A 13,023-nucleotide genomic window follows, 5' to 3' on the forward strand; every position below is an offset into this window, starting at 1 on the left:
CACATCAGGCCACTTATTGCTTCAAAGTCATGCCCTTTGGGCTTAAGAACGCATGTGCCACTTATCAGAGGATGATGAACAAGATATTCGCAGATAGTAAAGGTGATAACTATTCTGTCTATGTGGATGACATGATCATTAAAAGCACAACCGTGGAAAAGCATGCAGATGATGTAAAGGAGGTACTGGACGTACTCCGACGCCACAATATTAAACTGAACCCGGAGAAGTGTACTTTTGGTGCGACGTATGGAAAATTCTTAGGGTTCATGATCAGCGAAAAAGGAGTTAGCCCAAATCCTGACAAGGTTAAGGCTGTCCTAGAAATGCAAGCACCACGGAACATCAGAGAAGTACAACGCCTTAATGGGCGGATCGTAGCCTTGGGCAGGTTTATCTCATATTCAGCTCGCAGATGTCAGCTCTTTTACGAGGTCATCAAGAAGCAAAAGACGTTCGAATGGAATGAGGATTGTGAAAAGGCCTTCGAAGGAATCAAGCGGTTCCTCACGGAGCCGCCCATGATGAGTCGACCAATGAAAGGTGAGGACCTTTACATGTATGTATCGGTTACGGATAAAGCTGTGTGCACGCATGATACGTGAGGAGGATGCCCAGCAGTTTCCGATTTACTATATGAGCAAGGTTCTGAAAGATGCCGAAACCAGATATTCTAAGCTTGATAAAATGGCGCTGGCTGTTGTCACCACGGCAATCCGCCTTAGGCCATATTTTCAGGCTCATACTGTGGTGGTTCGAACGAATATACCGATGAGAAAGGTGTTGCAGAAGCCGGACACTTCTGGAAGGTTGATGGAATGGGCAATCCGCCTTGGTGAGTTCGATGTGAGATATGAAAGCAGGTCAGCTTTAAAGAGTCAGGTCTTGGCAGACTTTGTGAATGAATTCACTGAAGAGGGGATTGATCATCCTAAGCCTCCAATGGAAGAGTGGACAATGTACACCGATGGCGCCTCCTCGACGGATGGAGCTGGCATAGGCGTTATGATCAAGGGTCCTCAATACATAAAGTTACGGTACGCAGCAAAATTAAATTTTCATGCAACTAATAATGCTGCTGAATATGAAGCTTTGGTATTAGGATTGCGCCTACTCAAAGAAATCACTCCCGAGCCGATTGTGATCTATAGTGACTCCAAACTAATGGTCAATCAAGTAATCAAGAATTATGAGGTAAAAGATGATGTTTTGGCCAAATATGTAGCAGAAGTCAAAAAATTGCTAGATCACCTTGAGGCTAAAGAAACCAAATGGGAACTGATTCATGTACCCAGGGAGTCCAACACTGAGGCGGATCATTTGGCCAAAATGGCCTCTAGTGAGGAGAACTGGACAGATCCAGACTGTCCCTTCGAAGTTAAAATAGCTCCAGCCTTCGCTTCAGAGGAAGTATCCATACTCACAACAGTAGAAGATGATTGGAGATCGGTCATTCGCCAATATCTGCTATGTGGAACTTTACCTGAGGATAAGGAAGAGGCACGACAGATAGTTAGAAGGGCGGTTTATTTCTCCATAATCAACGATGGCCTTTATAGAAAATCTTTCAGCCACCCTTGGTTAAAGTGCATTCTGCCGGAAGAGGGACAACAAGTCCTCAAGGAGCTACATGAGGGATCATGTGGGGCCCATGAAGCATCCGCCACCATCTTAAAGAAATCCAGGTTAGTAGGTTTCTACTGGCCCACAGCCGAACTGGATGCACAAAAATTGGTAGAATCTTGTCATAGTTGCCAGATTCATGCGAATGAATCACATACTGCCAAACATCTCCAGAGGCCCATCATAGAAGGACGGCCATTCGCCCTCTGGGGAATAGACATCGTCGGACCATTCCCTCCAACTCGCCGGCAGAGGAAGTACGTGGTAGTGGCAGTAGATCATTTCACCAAGTGGGTGGAAGCCGAAGTTGTCTCCTCCATCACTGCAGAACGAATGGTGGAATTCGTCAAGGACAACATCGTAGGAAGATATGGTGTTCCGCATACCATTATCACCGATAATGGAACACAGTTCAACTGTAACGAGTTCAAAACTTTCTGTGAAGAGTTGGGCATTCTAAACAGATTTGCCTCCGTTTATTATCCCCAATCCAACGGAATGACCGAAGTCACAAACCAGACGATCGTAAAAGGGATAAAGAAGAGATTGGGAGAGCATGATAAGAAGTGGGCGGATCAGCTGACGAGCGTTTTATGGGCTTATCGCACCACTCCTAGGACGGCCACAGGAGAAACACCATTCGCCCTCTCTCATGGTGTAGAGGCTGTGATCCCAGTCGAAATACAGGTCCCAAGCGATAGAGTGGCCTTTTATTGCGAGGAGGACAACGGCAAAAGGCTAAGGGAAAGTCTGGATCAGGTAGGAGATCGAAGAGACCAAGCCTATATACGCATGGCGGTGTATAAACAACGGATCGCCGCTTACCATGATAAAAATGCCAAGCTTGTGGATCTAAATGTGGGTGATCTTGTGCTCCGAAAGGCCGACAAAATCCAGTCTCGAGAAGGCAAGGGCAAGTTAGGGCTCAACTAGACGGGTCCGTATCAGATAGTGGACAAGATTGGATCCGCCACATTTAAAATTCAGGACATGGAGGGCAACACATTGCCGCGCACATGGAACCTCCAAAATCTCCGTAAATATTTTGTCAGAAAATGAGGTGTACACACGGTCTTGAGTACTCTTTTTCCTTTAGTAAGCTTTTTCCCATGTGGTTTTTCTTACTAAAGGTTTTAACGAGGCTCACCTATAAGACCTGCTTGCTGTAATAAAGCATTTCTCCCATTAATAAACATCATTTGTTCTATTATCTGTGTTCTTTTTAAAGTTTATTGAAGCAATATCAATATTCCAGTCTTAAAAAGAAGGGGGGCATCCAACGCTCTCCGCATTAACAAAGTGTCGCTATCTCATAGCTACTTTTTCTCCTTAGACATAAGAAAATCTATCTTATGGGCGGATCCATCTCTGAGAGGATCCCAATCTCCGATAGAGTTAAAACGATCCTTGGACGCAAGGTCTTTACATTCTCTTACATATCCTTCCCAAAAAAGGATTCACAAGTCCTACGGGCGGATCACTTCACCTCAAAGACAGGTAGCAAATTGATCCCCTAGGCAGCTTTACTTCCTTCAATGGAATAAAACAGCTTCTAACCTTCACAAAGGTTCATGCAATGGAGTACGACTGGCCACCTACTCCAAAATAAATCCTAGATGCCTATATATTTACTTACGCTAACGTAATGGTAAAATAAATAGCTGCCATAAAGGATTAAAACAAATTGTACTTAACAATTTTTTACAAATCACAAGTAAACAACTAAGTAATAATGAGAGCATCCTCCTTTACATTATCCTTGCTTACGGTGCTTGCCTGGGAAGCCTCCTTCTCCACAGCCTCAGATACGCCAACCAAAGGTACCTCTTTTTCCACGGAAGATGTGGGACCAAGAGGAAGGGCGTTATCAGTGATCGGTTCTTCACCCGCCTTGGGGGGCACTTCCTCAAGCTCCACTAGAGTGACATTAGTGGAAGGTTTGCTTTCTTCCATGGGTCCCTTCATCCATCTCCGAACATATTCGCAGAGGTATTCCTTAGCGTCTGACATTTTGTCATATTTGGCTATGTCTTCTGGTTCGGGGACGGTGAACTGCGGATCTATAAAATCAATCTCGGGATGCGCCAGGGAAAAGTACGCCATGAGCAGTTCGCCATAATAGGAGGCTTGCTCACCCGCCGTATATTCAGCTTCGCCTAGGGCGTCCTCATGGTTCTTGGCATCTGTCGCAATCTTTTCTTTTAGCTTCTCGATCTCTGCGTCTCTAAGGACTAAGGCGGCTGTGGCAGAGGCAAGGTTCGCATTAGCAGAAGCAATGTTCGCATTGGCATCCGCTACCTGTTTCTCCAATTTTTCAATGGTTGCCTTATCCGCCACACCTTGAAGGAGCTCGGCCTCCATAGCACGTATGCGAGTATACATCTGTAAAAAACGAACAGTTTCGTTAAAAGAAAAGAGCAAAGGAACAACTTTCTCTACAAAAAGAAATCCTTTCTAGGGATTCACCATAAGGAGCTCCGTTTTCCCCTTTTGCGCATGAATGGAACCAGGAATTTGGTTCTGATTCCTTTGCACTTCGCCCACCTGACCCAGGGCCTCATCCAAGTCGTTTATGATGGATTCATTCTCAAAAGATCCTTGAGCGCCATATTTAGCGGACCAGTATCTGCCCATATCAGGCTTCGCCATCTGCACAAACATTCAAGGGTCAAAACTCAAGTCCAAAACTTGATGAACAGATAAAAATAAAAGGCAACTTACCTGTTCCTTCTCCCCTACAGGCATGGCGGACTTCATGGCATCCGCCATAAGCTTAAAACCTCCAGAAGCTGCAGGTTTCCTCCTTTTCAGTGGCGGCTCAACCACTGTTTCCGCAGGACGTTTTCCAGTATCCTTTTGAGGATTCGCCACTTGATCTTTCTTACGCACCTCAACCTCTAAGAACTTCCTACGCTTCTCTGCAATAGCGTGATTGGCCTTAGATAAACCCCTGCCAAAGAAAACATTAAAGTAATCAAAGTTCAAGAAGAAATAACAGTTACCTTTGTCAAATTGCGCAATCTTGGAGTAAATGAACTGCTCCCCCTCTCGGCGAATCAACGGAATATCGCTCATCATGAAGGCTAAAGCGTCTGCGTATGTCCATGCATCCGCCTTGATCTTCTTCATGAGCTCCGCCACCACTTCATCACTATCGGTCAATATTCGCATATCGCCCGCCATGTGTAAAGGCTTGGGATTCCAAAACGAGGGAAAACCCAGTGATTCGCCCTCTTTTATCTTCACATAGAAGAATTTCTCATCCCAGCAATGGACATTGGACATTTTGTCACTAAATGGCGAATATACTCCGAATTTGGCGAAAGTGAGATAGGATTCGTACTTCCGTTTCGAGGGTTTATGGAAAGCTCTAAAAACACGACCCGTATATACCACTCCTAAATTTGAGGCGAGGTAGCAGTCTAAAGCAATATCCAACCAACCGTTGGGATGCAGTTGGCTGGCCGTAATATCAAAGTAGGAGAGGATGTCCGCCATCATCTTTGGAAGAGGAAGTCGGAACCCTCTCTCCACATGACTGCAATATACTGTTAGAAAACCACTAGGCGGACAGAAGGGTCGTTGATGGGCTCCGGCTAACTGAGTCTCATAATTATTGATCCAAGGGAAGCGATTCGCCAGATCCATTAGATCTGCGGCACTCATACGTGACGGAGTAGACTCCGCTCGAGGGTTCTTTTTCCTAGGTTGGATTGAAGAAGAGGCCATTGTCCCCGGAAAACACCTAGACTTAACGGCCGGAGCGGTACCGGAGACAGAAGTAGAAAGAACTGGATTCCTAGTGGAACGAGTTTGGTAACGATTACACGCCGAGTTACTAAACCCAGCTAAATTGGAGCTAACCGTGTCCTCGGAGAAAGAGGAGTTCTCCGATGACGAAGTGGTCCAACTAAAATCAACTACTATTTCAGGGGAGGAGGTCGAATTAAAAAGCTCCGAAGTTGATCTAGAAGATGAAGAAGAACTCCTAAACATTCAGAACAAATCAAGTAAGAAAAGATGAACTTACATGAAATCGAAAAGCTTTGAACTCTGAAATTCCCAAGAAAAGCTTTGAGCAGTAGAGAAGAAAGTGAAGACGAAATGAAGAAGAGAGAGAAAGCAAGGGAGAAAGAAGGACGTCTTCTCTTTCCTAGGACAGTGCGCCCGTTACACGTGTCACTCCTCGATTGGCATCAAACAGAGTGCGCGTTAATACCGGTGTTCATGACGGCGCGCGGAAGCTCAAAGCCCTAAAGGACTTTAAGGGACTTTTGGGGGGGCTTCTGATAACATTGAGATATTATCCCAAGGACCGAAAGGGATATTCACCTAGAGAAACGCCGTGTACAGATCCCCAAAGAAGATCCGGTGGGCGGATCTCCTTGATCCAGTTTGAAGGGATCCGCTGGCGAACCTAGGAGGCGAATCTCCTCATTCACCTGATTCGCCACTGTAACGGCTGAACGCCGACTCGGCCATAAAGACCATTAATGAGCTATCAATTAGCTAACCGCCAGGTTAAAGGTAACCTGTAACCGCCATTAATGGAGCATTAATGGAGACTTTCTAGTTGCTGAAGGTTACGACTTCCTAGCTATATATAGCCTACATCCCTAGGCTATCAAGGTACACATTCTCACATCCTTTGTCAATTCAGTTTGTTCCCTTGATTCACCTTACTGACTTTCGCATCGGAGCTTCCCCCCATCGAACCCAACGACGCCCCCACAGGGACGGAAGTTGATCAGAATTTCTCTGCTTGTTATCATCTATAAATAGGATTTTTCCAATGTAAATTAGGCATCTTTCATTATTTGTAAATTACTTTAGCTTTCCCCTTGAATTTCCTCTCCATCTCCTCCATCTTCTTCGACCTCCATTGAAGCTCCTTCAAAGCTGTTCTCGAGGAATATTCAAGGTCCGTCCTTAAGACCTAGGAAGCCGATTGCAGAGTAGACAGGTTCCTTGAAAGGGATTTTCGTATCTCCTTTTACTTTACTTTGTTTGTACTCTTTGATACAATCTATGAATCCTAGGCTAATTGTATCCTGTGACATTATTCTTCATCTTTAATAATACTTTAGCTCTTATTTTGTTCTATGCTTATTGATTTAATCTTTGTCTTATGCTTTATTCAATTGGTTTAACTCATTCAAAAGCCCCAAAATCGAGTAGGCACATATTGTGAGCTGAATCTGACCTAGTCAGAGCCTATGAGATTGACGACCTCTTAGTTGATTAAGCCCAAATTGCTGAGCCTTAGACCTAGTTTCGGCCTTACAAGGGAATCACGCACTAGGAACTTCAGGAGGGTAAGTAGGGTTAATCGCCTTGAATACAAGTGACTTAGATTAGGTTTTTAATCAATAGACCTAATAACCTAACTTCATTATTATCGTTCATACCATGTTCCTTCGGGTAATTGCATTAGTGAAAGATCAATTAGGAGTAGTTTAACTTAATTAGGAGTAGTTTAACTTAATTAGGCGTAGAATAACTTAGTTAGAACTAGTATAACTTAGCTAGGAGTAGCGTAATTCAACCTAGGAGTAGATTAACTTAAGAAAACAAACTCAAAACCCACAAAGCCTAAATAACACCTGAGACCAAGTAATTCGATACTTGTGGTAAATAAGTCCTGTGGATTCGATACCTGGACTTTCCAGATTTATTACTTGATAACGACGGGGTACACTTATCCCTTAGTGAGCCTTGCGGTAGCGAACGCCGTGAAGCGCATCAAGTTTTTGGCGCCGTTGCCGGGGATTTATTTCTTCTGCAATATCGAACCAAAGGTCGATTTGTTAGTTTAGGCATTCATTGTGAATACCTTTGTTTATATCATTTATACTTGTCAATAATAACTATACTTGTTTATACTTATACGTGTTCATATCATTGTTTATATATGTACTTGTTTATAAATCATTATACTTGTTTATAGTTATACTTGTTTATATCATTTATACTTGTCTATATATGCTTGTCTATAAATGGTTATACTTGTTTATATATATACTTGTTTATAATAACTATACTTGTTTGTACTTATACTTGTTCATATCATTCTTTATATATATACTTGTTTATAATCATGATACTTGTTTACGTTTATTTATATCGTTTATACTTGTCTATATATACTTGTTTATATATACTTGTTGTACCATGTACATCAATCTATATCTGTCAATATAAACCAATACTTGTATAAAACTGTGCAACCTTGTATGATGTGTATAATTTTCTTTCTGCTTTCATTTATTTCGTGTATTTATTCCTTCTCAGCGTATGCCTACAAGATCAGCAAGAATACCGTGTGTCCCTCTTAACCCTGAACTTGAACGTACTCTTCGCAGGAGCAAACAGATCGGAAAGCTGAAGCAAGACGAGATCATCGAGCCTATCAAGATGACTGACAATGAACGGAACAATGAGCGGAACACTGAGAACATGGGGCCAGAAAATGACACTCGTCTGATGAGTGAGATCCTGGCACCACACCGGCACCAGCATTTGTCCGGCATTGCCGCTCCAAACATTCCGGCTAATACATACGAAATCAAGTCCGGTATAATTCACCTGATCCAACAGACCGGATTGTTTGGAGGAGAGGCACATGAGAGCCCGAATGATCATCTGGATCGCTTCCTAATGTGCGCAGACACCGCAAGAACAAATGGGGTTCCCCAAGATGCTGCTAGGCTGAAGCTGTTCCCATTTTCTCTGACTGGGCAAGCTCTGGAATGGCTGAGAACACTGGAGCCCGGATCAATCACAACTTGGGCAAGGTTGGAGAAGGAATTCTTATCCTACTACTTTCCTCCCTCGAAGACAGCAATGCTCAGGGGTGAGATCACATCCTTCCACCAACCCGAGCACGAAGCGCTCCACACATCTTGGACCCGATTCAGAAAAATGCTGCTCATGTGCCCTCATCATGACATACCCAAGCATCAATTGGTGAGCGTCTTCTATCACGGACTGACACCCACCAACAGAGCTATTGTAGACTCCGCAGCGGGTGGAGATTTGTTTAGGAAGACAGCAACAGAGGCGTATGACATGATTAACAAGCTGGCTAGGAAGAGCGTGCAGTGGCAAGAGGAGAAACTCGCTGGCCCCACAAGGCAGCGGGTGTTTGCTGTGGAAGAACAAGAACAAAATCCAAGTGTTGCGGATATAAGTAGGAAGATGGACGTCCTGTTGGCTAAATTCAGCCAACCTCCCACCTGTGTGCACTGTGGCGGCGACCACCATGGAAAGGACTGTCAGGCAGGGAGCCCTTTCGCTGGAGATGGGGTGGAGATGGTCAATTATGTTGGGGGGCAACCGAGGTACAACCAGAACTATAACAACTACAACCCCAACAACCACAACTCCTACAACAACAGCAACAACTATAGGAGGCCTCAGCACCCGAACTTATCTTACGGGAATTCAAATCAGAATGTGCTTCGACCTCCCAGCGGTTTTGTTTAGGAGCATAGAGAGCAGGGGCTTGGCATGCCCCCATATCAACAGCAGAACCAAGGGCCAATGCAACCTCCTAAGGAATCTGACGAGGTGGTCACTCTCTTAAAGGAGATCTCGGCTAGGATTGCCAACAATGAAGCTTTCTGCAAGGATCTGAGCAATCAGGTAGCCCAGATCAATAGGGACAGGCAAGAAAGGCCACATGGTTCTCTCCCAAGCACAACGGAGAAGAATCCAAAGATCCTGAGAAAGGATTGAGTAAGGGGGAGAAATCGAGTTCTCCTCGGTTTAATTTCAAGCTTGAACAATTGTTTCTGGATTTTTTTTCCATTCTTTTTGTTTTGATTAAGTTTGATTGTTAATCTTTGATTTCGTATTTTATATATATTGTCAAGCTTTGCACCCCATACTCTCTCTAAAAAAATGTAAGATGTAAAATAAGAAATAAAAAGATAAAGATAGGGGATGACTCATCATCCCCTTCCTTATCTTCTTCTTTCTTTCCTTCTTTCTTTTTATTCACTTCTTCTTTCTTTCTTTTCTTCTCTTTTTCCTTTTCACAAAACCTAAACCCCAAATCCTCCATACTAACCCAAATTCAACAACTAAGGTATGTATTCTTACCTATTTTTTATTTCTAATATGTTTCTAGGTTTAGATTTTAGTTTAGGGTGTTAATTTTTAGGATTTGGGACAAAACCTAAGTTTTGGGTTTTTATCTTTTTTCTTAAATAACCTTTTACTTGCTTTTAATTCTTGATATTCTTGCAATTTATAGTTACATTATGATCAATATGTGATTTGGGTATGATTTTTTTTCTTAATTTGTGAAAATTTGGAGAAATTGCTCAATTTGGAAAAATCTCCATTTTAGCTCAAAGTTCAACTATTTAGTTTATAGTTGACAACTTACCAATAGGGTTCTATATCACATTCTTAACACATTTTAGTCATTGGGCATCTCTAATTTTGCACAAATTTAAGAATTACGGGTGAAATTACTTAGGGACTGAAAGCTTACGATTTTGGTCCCTAAGTTTCTAAACTATGGTTTTACCTATTTATTGGTGATTTGGAGGTTTATGTTTATGTTTGTGAAAAGATTCTAACTAGTCCGTTTGGTCTATCTCTCAAGCACCATGGGAAGGAAAGGCAAGGCCAAGATCACGGTTGACAATGAAGCCGACTCTGACATCGAATTTAGTGACGCTCTGCAAGCTAAGTATAACCCACCTTTTGGGCTAGTCGATGAAAGAGAGGGGGTATTATATCGTTGGGTTTCTAGGCAAGAACTTGCTACTCTAATCATTGTTGACCAGAAATATCTAGCATCTATAGGTCTGGAAAAGGATTTCAATGAAATCCTAAAACTCCACGGTTGGCATAGACTAGCCACAAAAAGGACCCTAGTGTATTACAATTTCACTGTAGAATTTCTGACCACCTTGAAAAAGGAGTTACCTGCGGGATGTGGTAAGCATTCTTTCAGACTAAATGGTGTACCCTACCGTCTTAGTGACACTACGTTAGCAGCCTTGATGGGAGTCTATAACCATCCAGAGGCAGTCTCGGGTTTTGAGGAACCCATGACAAAAGATAAAGCCTGGAAGCAATTAACAGGCTTATCAGAATTTGACTCCCGCACTACTAGCCCAATCTCCCTTAGAGACCCAGTGCTAAACCTTGTACACAAGTTTGTGGCTCACAACTTGTTAGGGAAAAATGAGAGCAATAAAATCTCACAGACGGAATTGCTCATACTGTGGTGCGTGGCCAACAAAAAACCCGTTGATAGTATCAAAGCCATCTTTGAAGGCTTTTCAAGCCAGACAAGTAAAAAACGCGGGTCCGTTGGCCTTGGACATTTGGTTACCAACTTCCTTGATAGCCAATTCAAAGATTTGGACATTCGGGAAGATGGTTTTCACCCCACCTTGCTTAACGCCACATTTCTAGGAAAATCTACTTTCCATTCAGTTTTGAACAGGAACCCATCTGGAGGAGAAAGCTCAAGTGGAAGGGCAAGGAAACGGGCAAGAAACCCACCACAACAAGGAGAAGGAGAGCACGACGAACATGAGGAAGAAGAGGCTGCAGCAGCAGATGACCAAACAGAACACCAAGCGCCGGGGGCGGAGGCCCAGTTCCAAGCCATCAACACCATGATGGCAGAAATGCGAGATCTTAACCTACGGACCTTTAACACTGTTCAACAGATGGACCAACGGTTCACTAACTTTGAGCAGAATATGGACCGAAGGCTTTCGGGTCTTGAATACGTAGCGGCAGACTACTGCGAATGCTACAACATGCCTTGGCCATACCCTCCGGCCGATCAGTAAGTTGTCTTCTCCACCCTAACTCTTTACACTTGCTCTTTATGATTTATGATGCAATGTTGGAACTTATTGCATATTTTTAGTGTGAGGAGGAGGGGTAGACAAACTTACAAAAATTGTATAATTTTTTTTAAAATTTTTGTTGCGTCGTGTCTAGTTTAGTTTTGCGTTTTTCGGGTTTTATTTATGTTTTGCATGTTTAGGACCTAAAGCCGTGAACCTCCTTCGAATCTAAACTTCGTTATTTATCTTTGAGGGCTGAGAACCGAATCTAAGATTGCATGACAACTAGTTTAGGTGTAGGACACAATCCTTGTATCTGTAAAAGCATGAGCTAAAGTTTGCATTTAGACCCTACTTTTGAAGAAATGTCAAAATCATTACTTAGGTAGATAACTTAAGAATTGAAGGCATGCGATGTTAAACTTGAGTTTGGGGGAGAACTAGTAAACACAAAATTGAAACCCAAAGAATTGTGAGTTGAATTTGAGCCTAAGAGCGAACATCAAAAAACTCTTTTTCTTGACATTTTTGTGTGAATGCTTTGACTTGTGGAAGATTACAGATTTTGCACCTAATACTGTGTTGAACCTACATGCAATGATTTGAGATGATAAACGATGAAATCAGCCTCATTAGAATTAACCCTTTTTCTTTACCTTATTTTCTCTTTTTCATCCACTCTAGGAAGCCCCTTTGAGCCTATATTTTTGTAGTTTATAGATTTTTCTTTCGTTCTAACCTATTTTTGCAAACCACCACTTGGTTTGCTACTTAACCCAAAGTTTTTGCAAAGCTCAAATTGAGCCTTTGTTTTCTTCTAGCGCTTTTTCTTTGTTTATGGCATTATAGTAGCAAGCCAAAAGGCTAAGAAGTGAATGAGCATCACTATCCAAAAAAAAAAAGAGAAAAACAGAAAAACAGAAAAAAGAAAAGAAAAGAAAAGAGACGAACTAAAAGGGGAGAACTTCATTCCCCAGTTCTTTAAATCAAAACGTCTCAAGAAAACATCCCAAAAAGAGAATAATGGATGAATAAAAAGCTCAATCACTTCACATTTGCTAAAGCCATTTGACCTTTGTTTTTCTAGCGCTAGAACTATTAACCCTTGTTGTACCTTTAACCCTCTAACCACATTACAACCCCAATTCGAGGCTGTTTTTTTGATATCACCGGAGTCATATAGCATAGTAGAGGAACTCGGATGAACGTGCAAAATCAACGTAATCCTAAGCAAGAACATAAGCCGAGAGTAAACACTTTAGCCACCAAAATTGTGTGAAATGAGTGAACTACCAATGGTGAGGTGTTTTACTTGGCGATCCCCTCAAGCTCGTTTAATTGAACATGTGTCCTTTTGCTTAAAACATATGACCTATGATAATTGAAATGCGGCTTTTGGATATCGTGTCTCTACTTTGTATTTCCGAATGCATGTGATTACAGATGCTCGAAATTATGTCAAACACCTAGTCAAACGGGAGGTCTTCTAGCTTGTTTGTGATTACGAGTTTAGTTTTTTAGTTTACTTGGGGACAAGTAAAGTTTTAAGTGCGAGGAGGTTTGATAGGGGTCAAAAACC

The sequence above is a fragment of the Euphorbia lathyris genome, chromosome 3 (genome assembly GCF_963576675.1).
Source record: "Euphorbia lathyris chromosome 3, ddEupLath1.1, whole genome shotgun sequence".
NCBI classification, from domain to species: domain Eukaryota; kingdom Viridiplantae; phylum Streptophyta; class Magnoliopsida; order Malpighiales; family Euphorbiaceae; genus Euphorbia; species Euphorbia lathyris.